The 26,565-nt window shown below is 31.5% G+C and overlaps 1 pseudogene; it reads left to right on the top strand.

The window, feature by feature from the left end:
* The first annotated feature begins 5,241 nt into the window (after positions 1–5,241).
* The window catches only part of LOC124544044, a 34,771-nt pseudogene continuing 13,447 nt past the window's right edge, over positions 5,242–26,565 (top strand).

Below are 26,565 nucleotides of genomic sequence, written 5' to 3'. Positions count from 1 at the left end.
ATTAAAACAAGTAAGTCGGTTTTCGATATTACAGCTGTGAAATATGAAGCGATTTCTTACTAAATGACATTGCGGGATCAAAGTTCTATATCATATTATTGCTATAACATAGCTATATAACGTTTATAATTATAATCTTTTGATATTATGATTCACCAAATATGAGAGAAAATGCTATGAATAAAAAAGAATCTCATATATTTTAGTTTGTATGCGATTGAATTAATACTTTTTGTAGGATGTCATACTTCTTTAGTTCGTATTTTATTTATGGGCGATTGTGACGTGCATTACGAAACTATGGGACATTCGGAACCCCACACTCGCCGCCCCCATCTGTTTCCTATGGTGATATTACGTCTTACGATCGGTGATACTAGTGTGGATAATTATGTACTATTTATGTTTAATTTTTAAGAATGATTGAAATTGAAAAATACAATTGTTTTTTTCAATTGCTGTTACATTGTTTTAATATTATTAATATGAAAGTAACTCTGCCTGTCTATCTGTCAAGAAAGGACATAGACTACTTTTTTACCTAACACAATATGACACCCTAAAACGCGAACCAGTGACTACTATGTTTTTTATATTGGTTAATTTAATTGCCATCATTTTATTATATGTAAAATATAATTAATAATACTTTTTAATAAGTTTAATAATATTCTCCATGTCCACTAATAAATTATATAACGTTGTGAAAAAAAAAAAACATATGCTATACCTATCCATGTGTTACTAGCGTCTAGACATAAAAGGCAACGCCACGCGGAAGGAGCCGAGTTTAGCCGAAAGTTAACGTTGTTTTTTATTCCGTCTCGCTCTCTCCAACAAAAACACGAGTAAGCTCAAAGTTAAATGCTCCGAAGCTCTCATAAACATGCTGCGTTGTAACACGACCGTTCTAGTACGTGTTTGTTATTAAATAATATGAACATTGTTACGACTTATTTGTGTATAAATAACATGCAGTTGCCGCTTTGAAATCAAGCGTGATTTTGTGTTATTTGCAGTGAAGAATATATGTGCCTTTAAAACGGATCGGAGTAATCGCTGACAAAAATGTGAGTTACACTAGTACTAGTTTTACAGGTTTCTTAAATGTTTACTAATCCTGACTTACTACTATTTATATTACAAAAATCAAGCAGATTTTTAGGTATTATTTGATGGGTAAATACCCCAGTGTACCTTTCATTTACGTTTCGTAATTATTTTTTAACTTATAGTAAATAATTCATGCATACTGAACAATAATAGCATAGTAATATAATTTATACATATGTATGTGCATTGTATTGTATATATGCATCTCTAGATCAACAAAATACTACCGGCCTCAAAATATCAATCTATTTGAATATAGTTAGGGATCTAGCGAGCATTTTGGTTTAAGGTTTGCTCATAGTTTGTAATAAAAGAGGTTAATATTCCTAATAATACGAAACGCTTTGATGGAAATTTAGTATTATATTAAAGTATTTAATAAATTTACTTCGGGGCTATTCATCCTGATTAGTATTATAGGTTTCTTAATAAGAAAAAAGTCAGGCATTTTAATAGTTCATTTTGTGTTGTACTTATTTATTAAACCTAGGAAGTTATAGAACGTTATCAATTTATATAACTTTTTGGACCTTGTTACTTCAAATGGGTAAGTGTTTTAATTGAAATTTAATGTTTACAAACCACGAGAGATATTTTTATTTTTATATATATTATTTACATAATTAAATACAGATATTCTACAGCTTACCAAACCTTGAATATTCGATTGATCGAAGTTCTTAGTATATCAACAATTTGGTAGCTTATGTTCCTTTGTTTGAAACGATGTCTGTAATCGAATGAATGGATGGATGTCTTTATGAGTGGATATTATAAACCAATTTATAAAGATATGCATTACATTTTGTTAGCCGGTCCCTGGTCTATAAATTTGTACTTTAAGCCTCGTCGCTTATAATAATGGTTGTATATACATATATAAAGTCACGGTTACATATAGATTCTTTTAAATTAAGAAAGTTAAAAGCACACACATGTCCATGCACTCACTTGTATTTAATGCTGTATGCATAACCAAGAGATTAACTAAAAAGTTTTTAGCGAATGGTAGTATATTAACTACTTGTTTTATTATGAGCCTCATTTGATTTAAACCACTTGATTTTTTCATTAACTGTTCATTGTATAGTAAATGATTTAGATAATTGAATCGGCTAACAGAAAAAAATAATAATATGACGACCTATTTTCGAGATAAAGTTTTAATTAAAAGGCTTGAATCTGGCCGGCCTCAGTATTGTTAGTGAGCCGCTATTTCCCTTTGAATCTATTTTATATTCACAATTTTTCAGTGAGCGCTGTGCCTAAGTGATAACAACTTTAATTTATTTTCATGTAATTACTGTGATTGTTCTTTAACCTTTGATATCATTGTATGTCATTAAAAAGAAAAGTTTATACGATATAAATACAGCAAACAGGTTTGATGATAAAATAATATGATGTATGAGTACGATTTATGATTAGTTACTATAGACTAAAAAAGGATTTATGCTTCGTGATTGAAAGTAAATAATGTCTTTAACTAATCAATTTTTTTTTTGTACTTGTGGTAAATTATCATAAAAATAGCTTGTTGACATAGTTACGCTTAGGCGTATTTATTTATTATGAAAACAATAATAATAATTTTGCATCAAAACATACAAAAACTTATAACTTTTATTTCCAAGTTCATTATATTTTATTGATTTAATTAGTAGATTAAATATGCTTATAAAATTTTAAAATGTAAACGTTTGTTTTGGTAAAATATTACACATTTAATGATTGATTAAGGTCTAATAACTCACATAGCGTCCAAAGAGGTTTGACTATAATACAATAAAAATAGTTGATTATATGAAATTCTAGAGATAAAATGAAAATTGAATGTTGTTTTGTGTATGAGTTAACGAGCTCTTTTCTGAGATTGAATTCGAAACTCGACAACGAATTCGATCCATCTTAACGCTAACTCGTTATACGAGGCAAAAACGACTCACACCTTAGATTAAAATTTCGAGTTCAAGTATTTATCATAATACTAGTTTTCCATTCCAACTTTGTACGGAAAAATTCTTGGTTCCATATAATAATGTTATTAAAGTTGTCTTAAATTTTCGCGATTATTACACATTTAAATAAAACTAGTTTTTACGTCGTCACGGGTAGACCTACCCGTGACCACGAACGCTGTAAAGTGCTCGAAACGTCGGGATGTCCAAAATAATTAATATACGCGATTAAAATCCGTAAAAACTAGTTTTATTTAAATGTTATTAAAGTTTGGGATATATATATTTTTGCTAATATATTTAGTGTATTAAATCAAGCTTCTAACTGTCGTATCACTGACAGTATCCTTTTATAATACGTTTCTTCAAATTAATGGTAAAATCTCTAAAACTATTGGTTTAAATATAAAGAATAAAAAAATCATTTTGTTTCTCTTTTTTGGCGTAAATATTAATTTTTAAATAATAGTTTACCTGAAACAAACAGGTAGTACCAAAGTTATCGTGTAATAACCAAAAAGAAGTGTAATGTTTTCAGGGTTAATTTATGTATGTGAGTTTTTTCCACCATTAACTTTTAAATGTCTAAACATATTCTAACAATAACCCATATAAACGTATGGGGTATCGTTGGAAGCCTTGTAACATCCTTTGTAGCTTTTTAGGTACACACGTAGTTGATCACATTATTATAAACAAAAATATTTACTATCATTCTGTGTCTGTAAAATATAACATAATTGACTTTGAGACGTCATTTTTTAATTTTAGTAAATATAATTAATTTCTTAGAATATTTCTAAGTCAATCAAAATTTTACTTGATGGTAGGGCTTCGTGCAAGCCCCTCTGGGTAGGTAACACCCACTCACCAGTTATTCTACCGCCAAATAACAGTACTCAGTATTGTTGTGTTCCGTTTTGAAGGGTGAGTGAGCCAGTGTAACTACAGGCACAAGGGACATAACATCGTAGTTCCCAAGGTTGGTGGCACATTGACGATGTAAGGAATAGTTTATATTTCTTACAGCGTCATTGTCTATGGGTGATGGTGACCACTTACCATCAGGTGGCCCATATGCTCGTCCGCCAACCTATACCATAAAAAAAATGATACAAGTACAAATAAACGTAGAGAAGTAATATATGTAATTATGTATATTTATAAAATGTCTTAGCGAAAAATATATGTTATAATTGTCTAATAATATTAATAATTTTTATTATTTTCGTTGAATAATCTTATTCTTCGATAATTTCAGACATTCATAATCTTTTTCACAATATCTCATTTTATACGTTGGGGCAACAAAAATGATCAAACACTTACCCCTCCCACATGGCAGTGAAGTCGAGACGAAAACTAGTAAATTTTAATTTTATTAATTCCAGGAGTTAAAATATTTTTTTTTTCTAAATTTGTAATAACTTAGAACATTTCAGACATCCCAAGCCTTTGATGTAATTAAAATAGTTTTTTTCGACAAACCTTTTTACTCATAAGTATCTGCATGATTTCCGGATTTCAGAACATTAGTATGTTTGAAACGAGGGCATGTATACTGCTCTGTACTCGGAAACGAATTGTTTATCGACGATCGACATTTGTGATGTGGCCACTGTTGACTGTTTATACCGACTTTAATCTTTATGCGTTCTTGAAATAGCTCGACAATTTCTACTCGTAACAAACGCGTACTATGCGAGAGAAAGCTTAACTGGGTCATTGGATTTATTACGACCTTTTTAATTGTTTTTTTCTTCGTGCTATATCTTAAGATTTTCACAAGGTAAGTTTATACAATAATAAAATTTATTTTATCATAAGTACTGCAATTCGAAATTTGATTCAATTTTATGTATGATAATAACTGAAAAACAGTAATGAATAGTATATACTGAGCTGTTCTTAATCTGTTATGTATTTATAATCCTAATACAGTCAGTAATTTGGCAGATATTAGTAGCTCTTTAGCTAACGATAAATATATTTATAGTAAAAAAAATAAAACAAAATAATATAAATAAGAGGTAATAAGTTCTAAACGGGCCACCTTAGCACATTTTAAAGGCTACCTGCGATTGTGTAAGTAGTTGGTTAAATTACTGTTTCGACCAACAAAACGAAGTTGTCCGCGCACATCTTTAGTGCCGCGGCAACAGTTCAGTGTATCGCTGGCTCTGAAAGACGCACGGTTGAATAGCGGCCCAGCCCTCGCCGCTATTTGCAGAACAATGCAGGCTTGATGTGCGCATGCCAGTGGGAAAGCGCGGGAGGGAAAACGCGCGAACACGCCAGTCTCGGCCCGCGAGCGCGTCTGGCCGCGCGCCGTAGCAAGCCGACCACGCTTGCGCCCTGGCGGACGACGTACGCCGCGCTCGACGCGGCGTCACGTTTTCCGAATCGACCGTAGATAACACGGCCACCGTGACTGAATTTCAGTGTCAAAAGGTTGGTGACCTACTTAGTGCAGTCAAAAAACGACCCAAACTAAATGTGATAGAGCCTGTTTTCCCACCCGAAGCCTTGACATCCAGTACCACTTCCAGTGCTTAATTTTGTCGTTACCCCCAAATGTCAAAGTAATCATGTAGTAAAAAGTAATCGTATGAATTAAAATAAATTTATTTTTTGACTATTTCTACAAAAAGCTATAAAACCATTCTTAATATCTTAAAGCACCTCAGTATACATTTTTTTTATTAAAGACGTAATAGTTCTTCAGAACGTTTCTTTCCTTTTTTTTAGTAATAATATATGAATATATGTATTTATTTTCAAAAGATCACAGTATCTAGCTTAATACAAAATTTTAGAAAAGCATTACATTTGGTCCAATGGGCCATCTTTTACGATGACCTCATTAGGGACGAGGCTTCCGGTGGTCCTTGTGAAATTGGAACGTAGTATTTTAAACCTTCAATTACGTCATCGATCTACAATTATTAATATAGTTTTAAGGAGAAATTCAGCTAAAACATTAATCTCATTAATGAATCTTCCGACATCATCGAATTATTTATCTAAATTCGCGACCTAAATATTGAGTCTCGAACTCAAATTAGATTTCGTTCACATGAGATGGAGTAACTGAATTACGACAAGGGATATGTCATATCCGAGAATTCTAATAGCTTCGTTTGAATACGAACTACGAGTCGATGAGATCACCGCGTGTATCGGACGATGAAACTGACGTTTATTTGTAGATGCCCTTAGAAAATTTTCTAGCACAGAATCCTTTGTTGTAAATCCTTTTACAAACGATCTACGTTGTAACATATAACAAATAGGAATCGTAAATGTCCATATAACATTTTTACAATATTTTTAAATGTCCATTAAAAGTATGTACTAGTAAATAGAACGTTTATGTCTTATTCCTAACATCATTTACAATTTCTACGATATACAAAACATTAATCAAAGATCTCGTCAAGATGTAAAAAAATAGAGAAATATCGTAAAACTATATTTGAGATTATTTTGAAAAGAATTATAACCTTTAGTTTATTTTATCTGCCTGTTTTACACAATGCTGGCTTACGTGTTGAAAGCGTAAAATAAATTTAATTCCTGCATGTAAAAGGGTTACTAGGACATCAGTTTTAACATGTCAATTGAGCACTTGATATGTGGCAGCTTTCCATGTGGTCTTAAATAAATAGTTATTTCATAGTCATAAATGTTCTTAATACATAAGAATAAATTAATTAAATTGTACATTTATGTAATCGCAATTCATTTTAGTTCGCACGCTAGTAAATACTAAACGTGTGAAGGCAAATTACAATTTCAACGCAGGAAGTTAATTAAGTATATAATAGAAAAACGGTTTTTGCTATACTTTATTATCTGTGTTCTGGTAGGAATCACAGCCTCGTGGTTTAGTACACGTGAGTTTTACCGAAGATAGCGGTTTAAAAGCTGATCAAGCTCAATTTTCATGCTCTGGTATTTTGATTTAAATTGATTTGTGATGAAGGAAAGCATTGGAAGGATACCTCCAAATTCTTAAGAGAAGGCAGGCCCTAGTCCTTATTTCATATTAGGAGTGGTACATTTTCATAGCACAAATTTCCTTTTTTTATTTTTAGTTTGTAAGTTGCAACGCAAATGAGGTCGCGGTGATGATATAATTTTACAATCTACATACTATACATTTTAAATAATGATTATATGATATCGAGTTTTAAAAATCAACGTTTTTTAGTAACATTATTAAGTATAAAATGGTGAGAATACTACATAATTTTATACGTTTTTGTTACAAATTTACAAAACAATGTAATTTTATTTTTATATTTAATATTCTTGTTGGTCATATATTTATTAACTTGTTGTTTTTGTGACCTGTTGTGTAGTTACCTTTTTACTTTTACCTTCTTGTAGCAATAAGCTCTCTCTATTTGTTTATAGAAACACTTAGTTTTTTTGTGTTTTGATTTAAAGGATGAGCCAAAGTAATTACAGAAACAAGGAACTTACTTCCTATGGTTGGTGGTCAATATTTCTTATCACGTCGATATCTCAGTGTAGTGATGACCGTTTCCACCAGGCGGCTCATTTGCCAGTCCGCCTATCATTATAAATATAATAAGCTATGATGACGGTTAGCTATTAGTAGATAGATTGATGGATTACAAAATTATATCAATGACAGTTCTCTAATTATCTCAATAAAGTAATATCCGAAATATATTTAAAGAATATAGTCATAATAATTAAGAATGCAAGAAATAACATTATATAATTAAGAATATTTTTATAGTCTTATTAATAACAAATGAAAATGTGCGCGGTATAATTTATGATGTTAAAGTTGTTTTACAAAAACCTAGTCACAGAAAAAGCAAATTGTTAAGAAAAATTTAATTTTACTTCAATTTAAGTCCATGTTATGTTCCTTAACTTTGAAGGTATAACTGTGGATACTTAATACCCACCCACCATGCCTACGCACCCATGTAGGCATGGTGGGTGGGTATTAGGAATAATTTAATTGTAAATAATTAATAACCGTTACAATGCTTATTAAAGAGTATTAGAACAAACTTAGTCAATTGTCGGCTTTTCACAATAGTGTCTTGGTTGCGTAATGCTCGTTTTAAGTCTAATTTAACTTGTAAACGATTCAAAAGTGCTTACGTAAGTTCTTAAGTACGACTTTACTCGAGTAAAGTTAATTTTAATTTTAATTTTGTTATAAAAACGGGCGAAATGAAAAGATTAATAATTTAGCCGAACATTTCCGTTCTTAGGCATTAAATATATCGTTCTTAGGCTTATTATGTAGTGATAGCGAGATACTCCTCATTTTTTATTTAAAAAAGGAGGTAGATTGCTAAATTGACCACCTCATGGTATGTGATCACTACCGCCTACATTGGCACTGAGAAGTCACTATTCCTTCATTTCCAATATGCTATTAACCTTAGGAACTAAGATGTTATGATCCTTTTAACAATACTAAGTATTTTTGTTTCTCATTTGATAAGTCAAAAGGATATAGGTTCGTAAAATTCTGTATACTTGTCTCTGTAACCTTCACTTACAATCTGATAGGATGATGAACTGATGCAACTGGAGAGAGTTCAGGCCATTAACGGCTTTTTTTACTTTCCATGCATTTGTATTTCCCTATATAGAAGTAGCTACTAAAAATAATTTCTTTTTAAAAACTAATTCTTTATATTTAACTCGTCCTGGGTTTATCTTAAAAGCTAATCACTTCAAATGAAATAGTAACCCATTAATAATAAAAAAGTATTGTTACTAAGGGATAATATTGATCGTTGCTCATCGTAGGCGCAACCAGAATTAGCAAGCGGAAAATTAGAAGCGATAAACATATTACGCTGCTCTAATAAGCAAAGGCGGGTTTGAGTTGGAGAAAATTATTTGCAGGCATTATCTAAGCTGCGTACTATATTATTACGCAAACCACTTTCTCATATACTAAAGCTTTCTTTTGTATATACATGACAAAAATAATAGTAACCCGCGGTTTCGTTCGCGTTTTAGGGTATTAGTTGTCATGTGCTACGCAAAAAAGTAGCTTATGTACCTTTCTTAGAGTTCAAATTTGCTTCGTACAAATTTCATCAAAATCGGTTCAGAGCGGTTTGGTCGTGAAAAACGACAGACAGGCAGATAGAGTTACTTTTTTACATTTGTAATATCAATATAGATTATATTTAAATGAACTTTACTGTTAGCGTATGCATTTATTTTCGATACTAAAAAAATCTATATACCTACAAGAGTAAGAGCTGTAAAAGTATAGTATTTATAAAGTATTTTTCGCCCCCGGATTCAGGGATTAATCCTCATATGTTAGTTATATATTGTAGCCTATATTGTTCTTTGTAGTTTAAATTTGCTTCAAACAAAATTTAATCGAATTCAGTTCAATGGTTTGAAAGAGGAACGTACAGACATTTGTCTGTACTTTCCTATTTCAACACTGTCTATTTAGACAGTGTTACTTAATATTTATAATAATATATTATAGACAAACTGACCATTTGTGTGAATTGACCACCCCCTGTTATTTATAGAATACTCTATCTATAAATATATTGTAGGATGTAGTCATGTGTTGCCCACATTCAATAGAAGGCCTTTTCCGTATGACCAGCATGGGTAAGATTCCATTAAGTTAAAATATATTTACATCCCGTTTAACAAATTACCTATAAAAAACGTTTATGGATTTGATTTGGCTTTTACTGACGCAAAATGTTTTGATTTTGTTAAATTTCTAAATTAAGGTGTTAATTAAAAATGTCGCAAATCATCAATCTGTTAAATTTTAATTCAATGAGTTTGATGTTAAAATATTACAACCGTGAAATAAACGCATGTAAATTATAATGAAGAAGGTAAGCTTTGACCAAGCAACAGGCTGTTTAAGAGCCTCAAACAAACTCTATAAGTAGAAGCTATGTTTATGTTACCGAGAGAAATTACATCGGAAGTTGCTTTTAGCTGCAATCTCGCTGCGCTGAGCAAAGTTTTTTTTTAATTTAATTTTTTTTTTTGTGTAGTCTAGCTGGGGTGGACTTGAAAGCTAAATTTTAACGACGAATTTAGTTTTGTTTCTATTACATACATATACGTATAAGTTTAAAATAAATACTGTTTATAAAAGATTTCTCCATACACAGATTTTCCCTCTAATATATTCGTTTTGCTCGAAACTTCGGTCGCGTTTTAGGAGTTGATTGTAACTTGCTAGGTATTACAATATGTATTTTCATGGACCTAATGCTTGCTTCTTACAAAAGACCAATAAATCTTTCAATAGTTTGTCAGTAAAAGGTCGACAGACAGATGGTTATGATGTGGATTATAGATAAAACTAACTTATAGCTGTAGTATGTATGTATATAAATGATTTTTTAAAGCTTCGAGTTTTATTACTCTAGTCACTTTGACTTTGTACTAATTTTAAATAAAGTGGTTTTAACTGGCGTGAAAAATTAGGATAGCCTTAATCAGCTTACTGGAAGGCACGTTGTAAACACGCCATAAATAAACGGTTCGCTTAGAGGACTAATTAATAAACATCTTGTTTATTTATTGTTAAACAACCGTTGTTAGTACAGTAGAAATTATAAACAAATTTCTTATATTTGTAATTACAAAAAACAAGTCGAAATATATATCTTTTTTTTTATTTTGAATGTTAATATGATATAATTGGACTAATTGAGGTAGCCGCCACGAAAGAGTTTCTTATTGGTTGAAATCGAATGGCGTCGAAATTATATTTGACGGTATCATAATGAATGGAGTTGTTATCATATTAAACAAACTAACATCATATTCAAAGTTCAGCTTACAAATTACTGACACTTATTATATTTTAAACGAGAAACTAACATGGATTTCATAATAAGTTACGTTAGAAATTGATGCCCCATATTGTTAACAATAACTATAATTTAAAGTGTGTACAATACCCATTAAAAATAGCATATCGTTGGAAGATAATCTTAAAATTTCACAACTTCTTACAAAATAGTTGTGTTTGAAAACATACCTTTTCTTATATTTGAAGGCTATCATGCATAATATTTTTATGTTATATTTTTCACTTTGTTTTTTTGTGCATGTATACTTGAGTAGTATAGTACGAAACAAATTAGATGTAGCATCGGCAAATTGAATAAAACCGATTACTGAAGATTTATGTACACTACCAATAGTAATTATGAGAAGAGAAATGATGGAGCTACCATATCGCGCCATTCGTGGCCATTCGTCGCCATAGATTCTCGCGTCAGTTCAACCCGGGAAAGCAAGTGCATGTAAATCGACGTGTCAAATTGACGAATATATTAGGTCATTTGATATTACGTTTATGGAATCATATTCGCATAAGAAATAAATATTGATAATTTGGAATAGCGTTCTTAATTCGGATGTGATCGGTTTAACGAATTTTGTCGATGCTACATTTAAGTTGTGTGATGCACAACTGACTTAAAATCATGATTTGTTGGTAAAGTTGAAGGTGTACTGGCGATGTAAATCAGTATTTCTTATGAGCGATTCTTCTTCACTAGTGGTGGTAGCCCTTTCGCCCTACTTATATGCATCAGTATATTAAAAAAATGTTTTTATATTTTGAGGAATGTGTATTTGTATGGTAGTATTAACAACTCAAGATTGAAGTGTAAATTGTTACGATGATGTTTTATCTCTCGGCAAGTCCACTCAGAAAACGTTTTATACAATGACGATTGTCTAGCTTACGTTACCAAGGGTGTACCCAGAAACATTTGTCTCTTTTAAACAACAGTGCTTTTGTACTTTGCTATTTTTCTATCTCTTCTATGTACAATGAAAAAATGCGCTGTATTTTGGTTGACGCCAAGATTTTATTCTGTCATAATTCGACATTAAATTAAATAAAAGCCATCTTATATAACTAGTATCGTTGTTAGAATGTTATGTGACGTTTGTCGGATTGAAAGATTAATTTATAATACTTGAGATTATTTATTATTGTTGCTGCTTAAATATAAATTGGTTCCAAAACATTTATTTCGACGTTTTAGAGTTAGTTTGTATTTAAAACCGTTAATTAACAGTATTTCTATAAAACTATAATATGTAGTCGAAAGATGTTTGTTTGGTGAATTAAAAATAAAATGTTATTCACACATTTTTGGAATTTACTAGTAATAGACAAAAAATGTTAGATTTATAAAATCCGAGAGATTGACTTAAAGTAGTTGCTTTAACCTTTTTCAAAGTCCACGCCCATCAATGAACCGAAACAAAAAGTTATTTTCGTTTACATTAAGTTATTAAATAATTATTTATAACGACTAAGGCTGAATGTATAAAATATTAAAATAAAACGTCAGAATATAAAATTACTTTATTAAAGTAGGCTTAAATGCTAATTTTAGACAACTTTAAAAGTAAAACTACCACCGGTTCGGAATGTAGATTCTACCGAGGGGAACGGACAAGTAACTCATATAAGTATTATACATTGTGGCATTTCCTACTTTATACATTTTTGAGGTATTCGTGTGTGTCTACATAGCATGTTTTAAATACATAAAGCTTTTTTATGTCAGTAGCGATAATAAAACACTTTGACTTCGAAGCATATTTTTATAATTAACAATAAAAGAAGGTAATTTTGTTTTTTCAACCGACTTCAAAAAGGAGGAGGTTATCAATTCGTCTGTATTTTTTTTTTTTTTTTTTTTTTTTTTTTTTTTTATGTTTGTTACCTCATAACTTTTTACTGGGTGGACCGATTTTGATAATTTTTTTTTTGTTTGAAAGGTAGTGCTTCCCGTGGGGTCCCATTTTTTTTTTTTTTTTCCGATGATGGTATCCCTATGAAAACGACATAAGTCTTAAATTTGCATTATGTATGTGCGCGATAAATAGGTGAATAACTCAAAATCGGTTGGCACAATTTTGATGGTACTTTTAAAATTATAAAGGACATACTTTAAGGGTAGTTTGGTGAAAGTTTGGTAAGGTTCTGAGTATAGGATCCATGACAAATTAAGGGAACGGGAGGGAACGGAACAATTCTGAGGAGCACGTTAGCAATACTCGGTCGAATCTTTTATTTATGGGTTACTTGGATATTTAAATCACCTTCCGGAACGTGGTTATGTTCATGTAATTATCATAATCGAATATTATAATTAACTAGCGACCCGCCCCGACTTCTCACGGGTGCAAAACTGATACTAAATATAGAATTTGTTTATTTACGACATCACATTGCAAACTTCTAAAACTGTCAGTGTTTCTTTACTATATTGTTCATTTATTATATACACAAACCTTCCTCTTGAATCACACTATCTATTAAAAAAAACCGCATCAAAATCCGTTGCGTAGTTTTAAAGATATAGGGACAGAGAAAGCGACTTTGTTTTATAATATGTATTGACGGAACTCCTAAACGGCTTACAGTTAGGGTGCGATTTGGGGCAGAATTTCTTACTGTCTTTAATCAAATTTTGTGTATATGATGTGATGTCATATGATGTACGACATAGCATACGAATAGCTCTTTTGCAAAGTTTTTTTACTGAGGTCGATTACAGCTCATTCGAGGGTGGTACCTTGTAGTTTATGCCGCATGACGTATTAAAGCCGCATTTTCGAAAATCTATTTTTGCTTTATTCGAAAGTTTCTTTTGAAATTGTCCCCGAAGTAGTTTCTGATTCATATAAACGGCACGCTTAATCTAGCCATATTAAAAAAAAATGTTAGTCTACATCAGCTTCACTTAAAATCAAAAAATAAATAAAATTTTAACAAAAAGAAAAACCGACTTCACACAAAACACTATTTTAAAACAAATAAAAATGTACTAAAAAGTAATAAAAATAATTGCATATTTAACATATTTTTGAGAGTCCTCCTAGGTAAAATGAAATGAAAAATATTAGACTACTTAAAAGTCGATATACGATTATATAATGTAGTTATAATTATTGCTATATTTGGAGTCGGTGTCAGCCAACCTATACTATATCTATCAAAAAACAATACAAGAATACTTTAAGAAATATGTTTCTTACAAATTACCTTTTATACGATAATATACTGGGTCAATCAAGAGGCTCGTATCGCTTCTTTCTTTTGATTGTTGAAGCGTGTACCCGTGGCTGACACCGGCTCCAAATATAACACTAACTATAACTACGTTATATAATCGTAAATCGACTTTTAAGTAGTCTAATATTTTTCATTTCATTTTACCTAGGAGGACTCTCAAAAATATGTTAAATATGCAATTATTTTTATTACTTTTTAGTACATTTTTATTTGTTTTAAAATAGTGTTTTGTGTGAAGTCGGTTTTTCTTTTTGTTAAAATTTTATTTATTACGACATATATTATTTTATAAATTATATATTTTAATAAATAATAAATTTAATTAAACTTAGTTGTTTGTATTTAGGTTGTTTACAAACGCTAAGGATCAAATTCTAATTGGTTTTTCACAGGTACAAAGCTTAATTATCCCGAGTACTTTAATGTACACTGTATCTAAATTGTTCTCGTGCTAAACCGCTGCTATTGCCTGAATTTTTAAGTAAATATTTGTGTACCTGGAGCTAACTCGACCATATACCCAAACCATTTTAATTCATAGCCTTATTCGGGAGTCTTATTTAACGGCCTTAACTATTGACATTCAGATATTTCTTAAAACTTATACTTAATCACATTTTTTGTATTATTGGGTGTTCTATAGTTTTTTTACACCTTATATTGTATAATTAATATATATGACATGTTATTATATTTTATGCAACAATAAAAGTAAACTTAACTTTCAGTAGTGATATGACTTGGTACAAGCCCGCCTGGGTTAATTCCACCCACTCATCAGATACTATTAGGTAGAAATATATATAGTATAATTGTGTTCCAGTGTGAAGGTTGTGTGAGCCATTGTTACTACAGGCAGAATACTATTTAGCTCCATAAATTGTTGGTCCGTTAGTGATGTAAAGAATTGTTCTGGTATTTCTTACAGCGCCAATGTGAATAACATAGATCACATGTTCCAGAATATTGAACTATGTTCTTCTCACTGCAATAAATAAATTTTGTTATTACAAATTTGTTTATTGCAGTGAGAATATATACAAAATTATATACAAATATTACAAATTCCAGCCACAGTGCACGCTCTATTTCTCTCGAGAATTATGTAAGCATAGTTTAATGAACATAAATCAATTGAGGATTTACCTGTTGATAGTCAGTCAACAGTCCGCGGGCTATCGGACTGTGGGCGTTCAGTGTGTTTACGATACGAAGCCTAATGGCTGTTACTCCACGTGACCCAATTTCGTTATGCCGTTCTTTATGTTTTTATTAGTTTTAACTTTAGTGCTTAGTCATAAAGTAGACGAAAATATATTAACGAGAATTTTACTAGTCTGCCACAGGTGTTGTTAAAGAGCTTATTTTTCGTTGTAGTCAGCGAATGTTTTGAAATATGTTTCGTATGTAAGCAGCTGTGATGCTTCTATTTTTATGATTACAATTTACAAAGAATATTTCTTAAGCCGTATTGATTATATTAAGAACGTTATTGTAACGTTTAATATTAAATGGAACGATTTATGTCACAAATATTAAACATCGATATAGTTCATATTGTTCAGGAATAGAGTTACACTTACTCCTTATAATGACTATGCGACACCTGTTGATCCCTGTCCAAGAATGGCTGTTGAATGGATCGTCATCCAACGATTTTGAAGAAGTCATTAAACACATCTACACATACAGATCATTATACATACAAGTACAGGATGGATAAGGAAAAAAAAGTTGAAGTTATTTCCGAAAGGTTGGAAGTAACATTTTAGTTGATTTAATAAGAGTCTTAGTGTTGTGCTATAAATAAAGATATATTAATCATGAACTATTTGTAGTATACAACACAAGCGAGATGAGGAAAACGCATGCAATATGTAAGGTTTATTTATCTTTTACTCCGTCGATTGGAATGTAATATACATTCACCGCATTTATTTTAATCTTTGTACATCTCTCGATGTCTCGACCTTAAATGGGCTCGAGATCCGAAAGTATACAATGTCAAACGAAACAACAATAAAAACGCATTTAAAGTATCTGTGCCATATAAATTAACCTAGAATTCGTAATACCGTAGGAAAGTCAACTTGACCACGCAGTTTGTTTCTTTATAAAATAGTAAGTACATTTTTTTTTGCCTCATTGACTCTTATTAGATTTTAATTGCGAACTGTAACGTAAGATGCGTGGATAGAGTTTCTAACAAATAGAAGTTATCTGTTGTTAATTAAATTCAATTGTTAAATGAGGTGAAAGTTGTTAGTCGTATATCAGTAAGTACTTTAACACGATTGACAATTAATGCTAATTTTAATATGGCAGTTATTAATATTAGCATTAATTTTTTACAGTCTTTGTTTTTGTATGTATGTATATATTGAGTCATTACAACAACAACAGTATAAATTTCCCACTGCTGACCTAAGGCATCCTCTCCTATGAGTAGAAGGTTTGGAACATATTCCACCAGGAGGTACCAATGCGGGTTGGTGGAAAGCACACGTGGGAGAATTTCTATAAAATTGATAAATGCAGGCTTCCTCACGATGTTTTCCTTCACCGCCGAGCAAGAGATGAATTATAAACGTAAATTAAGCATGTGGATATTCAGTGGTACTAGGTTTGAGCCCGCACGATAATGCACGCATTCTAATCACTGGGCCATCTCGGCTCAGCGTGTGTGTCATTAACCTTTTTTAATACAGCATTTCATTCGTTTTAACAATTCGCACTGTATTATATTATATTTATTACATAGATTACGGTATAATTTTTAATACAATCGTTATCCATTATTATGTAACAAATTACTGAAATTTATGTTACCGGTACCTAAAAGAGCCTTGATAAACTTCTTTAAGAATTGAATATTAATAAATTGATATCCGATTAATTTTATAAATTTTGATAAATCCATATATGGACTTGATTATCCGAAATCTGTATCTTCGTATGGTTTTATTGCGATTCAATTGTTAATAAAAAACACATATTTAGTGCAAATAAAATATTTTTCGAAACATAAAAGTAGGTTGACTTTTATATTTTGTATTAAGCGATATGAGGAAATCGTGATGATCATAACCGAAGCCTGAGGGAGATACTGATTCTGCTAGGTGACCTAATAACTCAGCCTTTGAAAATTTATTTTAGATAAATGTAATAAATTTACGCTGAGTTACTTTACTTACCTTCAAATAGTAAATTTGCAGTCAATTCACTTATGAAATAAAAGGTATATATAAATTAAATTCATTAAGGATTTCCTGGAAATTACACAAGACTGAATTTCCTCTTACATATGTCAATTCACATACACAGCTATTCGACTTATCTTTGTATGTCACCCATATCATTTTAACAGTAACAAATACCTCTAAGAGTGCCAAAATACCCCTCGTCAATTCGCCCCTTGTGCCTGTCCTTGCAGGGTGTATCATAATATTCAAACCGGAATAATACACCGCGAAGTTGGTTTACTTGTGTGGGTACTACACACATAGACGCTACTGTAATAGCAATAATAATGTTTTCTGACTATCATGTTTGACATCGATACCCATATATGATGTATTCATTGCTAAGTTCGTTGGTTTTTTGGCTAGCTCATCAAGCTGCAGATGTCGAGGTGTGGAGATGAAACTCCACACTGAACTAGTAAAATGCTTCAGAGTTTGTCTGTCAAGAACTCCTTAGTAGAAAAGTTTCGAAGTTGTTAAACACTCCCGTATCTCGAAAAGGCACGTATGACCTTTGGCCATTAATCCTTCTCCAAACATCAGTATCCCATTGAACTGTGAAAATCAAGAAATGTGTGAGCCCAGTAGACCTGTGGTTGCGCACATAATCGCGCTCAGTTATATGACGTACGTACTTAGATAGATCCCTTGAGATTGGTCGCTATGGCCAAAACATTCATCAGGGACTCGGATATCATTATAACACGTATCCCTAATTCCTCTAACCTTCATTTTAGCTACATACGCTGTCACAAACGAAAACATATGCCTGGCTCAATTAACTTCTTTGAGCGGTATCGCTGTATATCAAGTTTCAATCGCCTTGACTCCTATTCCATAAATTAAAAATTATAAGCGAATTTAATTTCTGCATGTAATAGCCCAGTGACCTAATAGCCCGGTTTTACTCAATCGATTGTACTGTGCTAGCCGTGCGAGTACGCGGTAAGTACAAGCATTCAAAGAAATATTATTGTGTCAATTCCGTGTTTGGTATTGCAGAGTTATAGCAGATCTTCGTGTTTCTGATATAAAGTAGAATTAAGTGCTATACGGTTTTGGAACTGATTCTTGTAGCTATACCGTTAAAATATAAAATAACGGAATCACTTCTCTTTTAATTCTATTTTTAAATCTAATATCTGCTGGTGACAAATGCCTTCTCTGTTATATTTTACTGGAAATTCATGGCTACGTTATACAAGTATTTCAATTGTTAAAATGCCTTTTTATGTATTTTAATCTTATTTTAAGTGATTTGTAAAATTGATATGAGAAGATAAAATACCTTATTGTAATAACCTTTATAAAGTATATTTTTTAACGATTTTCATTAGAACTAAAATGCAATTAATAAAGAAATTAAAAATAATTCACGACACAATTAAATTTATATATGTATTTGTTTTTTTTTGTGTTTTGTTTATCACAGTCTTCCTGTTTTTTTTACCGAATTATGCTCACAGTTTCCCAACCTGCAAGTTATAAATTTAAATTCTATAGTATTTATTTTAAAATGCTAGTTATCGGTATTTGGTATTTAGTTAACTGTAACAAAATTTGCTATAATTTGCAATCATTTTCATTGGAACCTAGTTAATCATTATATAATTATGTAATATCTCCTTACATAAATTTATAATATGGCTTAATTATACATGAAGTATTTTGTTATAATTATAGCGGTCACAAGAGTCGAGATGGCCCAGTGATTAGAACGCATGCATCTTAACCGATGATTGCGAGTTCAAACCCAGGCAAGCACCGCTGATTCATGTGCTTAATTTGTCTTTATAATTCATCTCGTGCTCAGCGGTGAAAGAAAACATCGTGAGGGAACCTGTATGTGACAAATTTCACAGAAATTCTGCCACATGTGTATTCCACCGGGATGGTGGATCGGAACAGCGTGGTGGAATATGTTCCAAAAAGCTCAGATAATACAGTTGTGAGAGTAATTTAATTAAAAAATAAAATTAATTAAAAAAAACTATCTTAAATATTATTTCTGTGTTTAATATTTATCAAAAAATCGATGATTTTTCAAAAGTGTGCTGTGATTGTATTGTCCAAAAAAGTACACTTTTGAAAAGTCATCGATCAAAAGTAGCCATAACTAGTTTCATCCGTTTTGATATACATACATACTACATTTATAGACAACCGTAGGCCGAGAGTCCGAATTATATTTACTTCTTAATAGAAGCGCCATCTACCAAGTCTAATTTAAATAAGATATCAGTAGTAAGCAATCACGATAAAACAAAATAAAACATAAAAATCAGACCAATCTTTTAGAAGCAGCTCAAACTGTTATAACCAAGATACAAACAAAAAAAAAATATCAAAACCAGACCAACCGTTTAGGAGCCGTTCAAACTGTATCTAAGTGTGAGTGTAACGTACAGAAGATTTATATATAAATATAGCAAGGAAGATAAACGGATCTTTAAAATCAACAGCATTTAACGTCATTTCAGTCCGCAATAAAGTAATCAAGAAATGATGTGTCTGTACGTCGCAATTATACCATATACGGTGTAGTCCCACATGAGGCGGATGGGTCTGTCCCAGTATTTCCACACATAATACTGCCGTTTCTCTCAGTAAAAACATTCTGTCCGCTTTTCTGTTCAAAACATTTATTCCGTCGCTGGAATTAGAAAAGTGTTGTTTTTTTAATTAGCCTCAATCTTTTTATGCTTTTGTTGAATGTTAATATTGTGTTCGCTTACATGAGCTTTGAAATGATATTTCATCCGATATGGTTCATGATATCGGTCTGTTTTTTATTTCTATTTTTTCCGATTCTTTTCTATCTTCTATAACATCTAAGGTAATTTTATTTTTAACTTTGATTGAATTTGACTGAAAAAATTGTCACTGCGAATCCCCGACATACTTTTTTAAGCCGAATCATAAACCAAGATTTCTGGAAAGAGACTTATAAGTCTATAGACTAGACTTTAGAAACTATTTTTTTCTGATATTTTTTTAAAAGGGAGAAAGTTACTTATACTGAAATAAAATGCTTTAATTTTTAAAATGTCATCCATTTCAAATTTTATGTATTGTAGAACGTAGATTTTTATTGAATGCTATAAGAAAACAATTTTAGACAAGTTTACAAGTTTTACAAGTTTATTGATCGTCAACAGATTTCGGAACGATATTTGCATATAGTACCGTTAAAGTGCTAATGCATTTACCTATCGCTACTAGTGTCTATCAGGTAGTCAATTAATAATTAGCTGTGTCACTGTCATTAAAACCTCTTTAGCTCAACGGTATACAGCCTAGTCACGTGAAAGTTACACATTCGTCCATTCGTTGCTAGTCTAATAGGTATAGCGTGGACATTCTTTATACAAGTTTTATAAAAAAAATATTAAACACTAGTTGTTTATTGGTCAAAATTCGATCGAAGTTCGTCGTCGATAAAAATATGAGACACATTGATTCGACACCTTGTCATTATTAAAAAGGAAAAATAAAAATAAAATGTTTTGTTAATATTGACATTACACGTATCGTCCTGGCTAATATGTTACCTACATTGGTTATGACGACATTATAGCAGTACGTAAAATATGAATGTTTTATAAGGTATTTGTAGCACATCTTATTTATAAATTTAAATTTCCACTTCCATGTAAACTTGGCATTTTTATAAATAAATAAAAAAATTTAGTAGGTAAAAACTTACTTTTCGAAGTATATTATATCATCTGTACTTACATAATATGTACTTAAGAAAACTGTAATACTACTTACGTAAACATCTATATAATTAATATAAAAAATAGTCACTGCATAAATCTTGACCTTGAGAAATGATGGGAAAAAGCTAGCAGCATTTCCCAGTTGAATCGAAATTCTAATCCTCTAGGGAAAAAATGAACCAGCCCTCCTGTCAACAATGGAGGCATTAAGACGAGGTGTTATACTTTTAATAAAGGTTTTTGTCCAACTGCTCTGAAACTCAACTGCAAATAGAACAAAACATCATTTGGAATAAGAGATTTGCATTGTTCGTTTGTCTCAGCTTTTTCCGCGGCGGCTCCTGCTCTTAACACTGTTTCCCTGTAATATTATATTCTGATAGTGTCAGAATCTTTAATCTTAGAAAATTATTTCAGTTTGTATTAAAACTTTCACTTCATGCGACATTTACTTGATAACATTAAGTTCAAATGATTCTGATGTTCTTTATTAAGCTTTAAATATATTATGATAGTTGACATTTTTTTAAAGATATTAATTAGAGATTAGAGATACAGCTTGGTGACTGATGGGCAGGCGGATGGACGGACAGCTTATCTTAGTACTAGAGTCTCGTTTTACCCTTAACGGTAGGGAACCCTAAAAATTCTGTAAAACATATTTGTACTCTAGGTTTTTAATACAAAAAATTATAGTATTTAGATTATTTCAAATAATTCCATTAACTAGAAATGTATGTATTTATTTCTTTATGTGTACTATATATACTATTCTAAATAATCTAATTATACAGCATTTTATAATTAATTCTATAAAGTATTTAATGCTCATCTGTTATACTAATTAGCAATCGATTCGGCTCGGATTGGAATAATCGATTTGTGACTAGAAAACCGAATAAAATACTAAAACGTTTTTGCGGTAAAAGCGTTCCGCTCAACTGTCACATTGAGAGTCTTCAATCTTTAAGACCTTGAACTGTCAGTCTCATCGAATGATATGATTGAAAAAACTTCGAAGCTATAAGAACTTCGCTCAGGGACGGAAAAATCGTGGAATTTAACTGTCACCAAAAATACGATGAAATAAAGATCACAAGCAAAAATGTACAAAAAACTTATGGCTACAAAACTATTTTATTTATTTTTTTAATTTTTATTTATCAATTTCATTTTCACATCAATGCGATTATCACTATATAATATAAAATAAAGTCGCTTTCTCTGTCCAAATATGTGTAATTAAATCTTTAAAACTACGCAACGGATTTTGATGCATATTCTTTTAATAGATAGAGTGATTCGAGAGGAAGGTTTTTGTATGTAATACATGGACAAATCAGTATAGAAACTGATAATTTTGGTAGTTTTTAATGTGATATCGTAAATAAACAAATTCTGTAGTACGTTTAGTATCAGTTTAGCACGCGAACGAAGCCGGGTCGGGTCGCTAGTTTAGAATAAAAACCGAAGTATGACAAAATAAATGTTTTATTCATTTCTTACAAGTTTTATTGAAAGTTTACGTTATTTATTTCGCACGTGTTCGATTACGTCGATAAATAGCACGCGTTGGTATTTAAACGAATAATTCACAGTTAGTAGGGCAGTCTGCACGCACATTATGGACATTTATATAATTGTTTATTATTGTTAAGCACAAAGCCATTCAAGGTTAGATTTTAGTTATTGTCACGCCAATAAACAAGGTCGGGAACAATGTCACGTTACTGCTTCCCGACGTCGTATTGTGTCGAAGAATTTTGCCTTGTCAATAATACTCTAGAGATGTTATTGTTGAATAATGAATAGCCATCATGCATCGGAAATCTTATTTTGATTTAAATCTATCTGAGAATACAATATAATGTTTCTAGTCGATAACACAAGTTGTCGAAGTATTTTGTATGGGTTTGAGTTGTCATTTTTTGACAAAAATTAAGAGTTGCCGTTAAACGAACGCTATTTGTCAGATCTTAGTCTTTAAAATATGCTACATAATATAACATATCGATTTGTTATAAATTTTTGGTACTCGTACATAGGAAAATGTTATTTAAGACAGGCAAAAAAAGTCATAATCGAATTATTAAAAAATATATTAAATAAAAAATATATTTAACATAGACATTTAAAATAAAATTTAATTTACTAGGTGGTAACACCTACTCATCAGTTATTCTACCGCCAAATAACAGTACTCAGTATTGTTGTGTTCCGGTTTGAAGGGCGAGTGAGCCAGTGTAACTACAGGCACAAGGGACGTAACATCTTAGTTCCCAAGGTTGGTGGCACATTGTCGATGTAAGGAATAGTTAATATTTCTTACAGCGTCATTGTCTATGGGTGATGGTGACCACTTACCATCAGGTGGCCCATATGCTCGTCCGCTAATCTATACCATAAAAAAATTAAGGGCAGTGGTAGATATAAAATAAATGGTATATTAATAAAATCTTATTCTTGGAAATAATAAAAAAAAACGGGTTTTCATTTAAAATGATGAGTAATTTATGCATAATTTCTTTTTTAGGTGCGCGTCCGCGAGTTTTATATCGCGATGCAGCGTTGCCCCTACATCCACGAGATGAAGGAGCGGCTGCTGGGCGCACCAATAGACGGGATCGAGCGCGAGCAACGCGCGCAATCCGAACAGCTGGCCGACCCTCAGGTCGGCACTATTGTCAAAGTAAGTTCTATATATAAGTACCTACTGCTCCTCACGCTTTGCTAATAAACCTGAACTCAGATCAAGAGTGATGGTCCTTGACATAAAAAGCCAGGTATTGGATTTTTTGCAAAAGTTTATTTCGGTAATTGTAAAAATATTATACGAATGTAGTTATCGCATTTATGTTGCTTAATTACTTATAATTTATTGTATCGCTAAGAAAAATCAATTTGAATACAAGAGTACAAAGACAGAGAAAGTTAATCATCTAGTTTGCCAAGCCAACTTGCCATATTAAGTATTACTTTGGTGACCGATCTACTCTTCTCCTTATTTTAAAAGCCAGTATAATTATATTTATACGTAGCTATTTAGTTTAATTATTAAAAATCATGTAATCGCTGAGGACTCGACCTTATTTCATTCGTTTATTTACTTAAATTAACTTAAATTTTCATAATATTAACCATCATACGAGGCCGTTCCGAAACATAAGTGCTCCTTTCAAACGTGTAAAAATATTTTGAGAGCCTTTAACCTTTAACCCATATCTTTATAAGTGTTGTCAGCTATACCTTAAATTTGACGTTGAAAAACATATATATATGTGAATTTGGTAATTGTATGTTTTACCATAACTTATTTATCAGCAGATATAAATATATTACTTAAATCTCTAGCTGAATTCCGACGGGTACGGATCACATACGTCGCCGGCGCGCGCGCCGCTCGTCACGGACGAGTGTGAGGCGCCGGCGGACGAGACCGATGCACTCACACCCACAGAGGCGGTGCTGCGGTACCGCGCTTGTTGCCAGCCAGAAACCAAACCTAAGAATGCCAAGTGAGTATTCATAAATATGTATGCCGATAAGAATATAAATCTGAAGATACGTTTAAAATATATTTTCAATAACTTGTAGTCATTTTTTAAACTCAATTGATATATTTGAAATCATTTTGTTTCGAAGTTTTTAAGCTGCTTATGATAGAGTGAACTGCTAGAAATTGTCTCATAAGAAAAGCCTGCTCCACTCAAGGCTTTCTATTTTATAAGGTTGTATATATATAAGATTGTCGAAACTTTTTTTCAATTTCTTTGGTTCAATTTTTATTTATTTTTATGTAATTATCTTGACACATTGTTAACTGTTTCTTTGTGTCTGTTATATAATTCATTATATATAGCGAAAGCAACTGCGTTAAAACCCGTTGTCCTATGACCTCTAATGTATTGTTCTGTTCATGTCTCAAAGGTATATTTAAAGCTGACAAGAAACATTAAAGTACGAACATGTTATTCCTGCTTAAGATATGATAACATAAAACAACAATGATAATCATCTTGGCAAGATTATTGATACGTAAGATTTATCGTAGACAAACATTCCGGTTTCGAACGTCGATCAATCTTACCAGATGATTAAATGTAATTCTCATTTGTCGTTTTCTTATTACACGGTACCATTTATTATATATTTATAGTGTACAGAGCCAAGACATACATTACTACATACAAACGCCATCGCTATTGTTAGTTGATAATAATTGAACGTTCTTATTAGTGGGAAGACTTCACGCCAGTTGATCTGTGCAAGCAGATATAGTATGACAAAATTTAGATGTAGCAATGGTAAATTTCGTAAATCCGATCACATCGCAAGCCATACGGATGTGCGAATTGTGTTAGACGAACGAAAGATGGTTTCCCTTGATCCTCTTCCAAAAATGCACAAGTAAGCTTATAAAATATGTGGATAGTTAAGTACGCTATCCCAAAATATCAATATTTATTTGTTAAGTGAAAATGATCTTTACACAAACGTAATAACTTGTGACCTAATATATTCGTCAATTTGACACGATATACATCACTTGCTTTCTCGGATTGAACTGAGAATCTATAGCATCGAATTTCTATTGGTTGAGTAAAGCGGCATTAATCGGTGTTATTAAATTTGCCGATGCTACATCTAAGCTGTGTTGTATTTAAGTTGCTGTTTACGGATTTTAATGGGAAAGTGAATCTTAATGGGGTGTACATGAATAAAATAAAAAGTGATTTATTAGAATACCAATACAATATTATTGGTAAGACCAAAGAATTAAGATCTATCCAGAAAAGAAGGAAAAAGTGAAGGTAAAGTTCAGAACACATTACACATACAACAAGTTTGGATTTCTCATGGGAAATATAATTCTCCCAACCTTTGTAAAGAGGTCAATTGCCTTCGTCAATTATATCTATGATTTGTTGATGGAGGGCTCTCCATATGTACCCAGAGACACACTAATTAAGTTCGCTTCAACTGAGCAAATTTCACGTTGGTACATTTCATAGTTTACTGTCAAGAACAGATACGAAAGATGTGTACTAATCTGTTATAAATTATACATATATATGTTACATATGATAATGATGTGTCAGAGCCGGTTTTTATACTTAGTTTAATTTAATTATTGGAATATTTTTAATAATAATAAAGAAATATCTTTATTAACGAAAATGAAAAACATTAAATGTTTAAATATATACAAATATGAATTAAAAATAGTTAGTGTGTAAATTGACCGCGTGGAATGGTGGCAAGAATGCTAACAGCATTTTCTCTTTGAATCGCAATTCCGATCCTCTGTGCTAAAAACGAACCAGCCCTCTTGACACAGTGGAGGCAATAAGGTGAAATTATATGTTAGTTTTATTGCGATTGTAATTTAATGTCGAGAATTATGGTAGGACTGACAT

This window comes from Vanessa cardui, chromosome 4, assembly GCF_905220365.1.
Source record: "Vanessa cardui chromosome 4, ilVanCard2.1, whole genome shotgun sequence".
Taxonomy (NCBI): domain Eukaryota; kingdom Metazoa; phylum Arthropoda; class Insecta; order Lepidoptera; family Nymphalidae; genus Vanessa; species Vanessa cardui.
The sequence above is the reverse complement of the archived record's forward strand: the minus strand, read 5'-3'. Positions and strand labels throughout refer to the sequence as shown.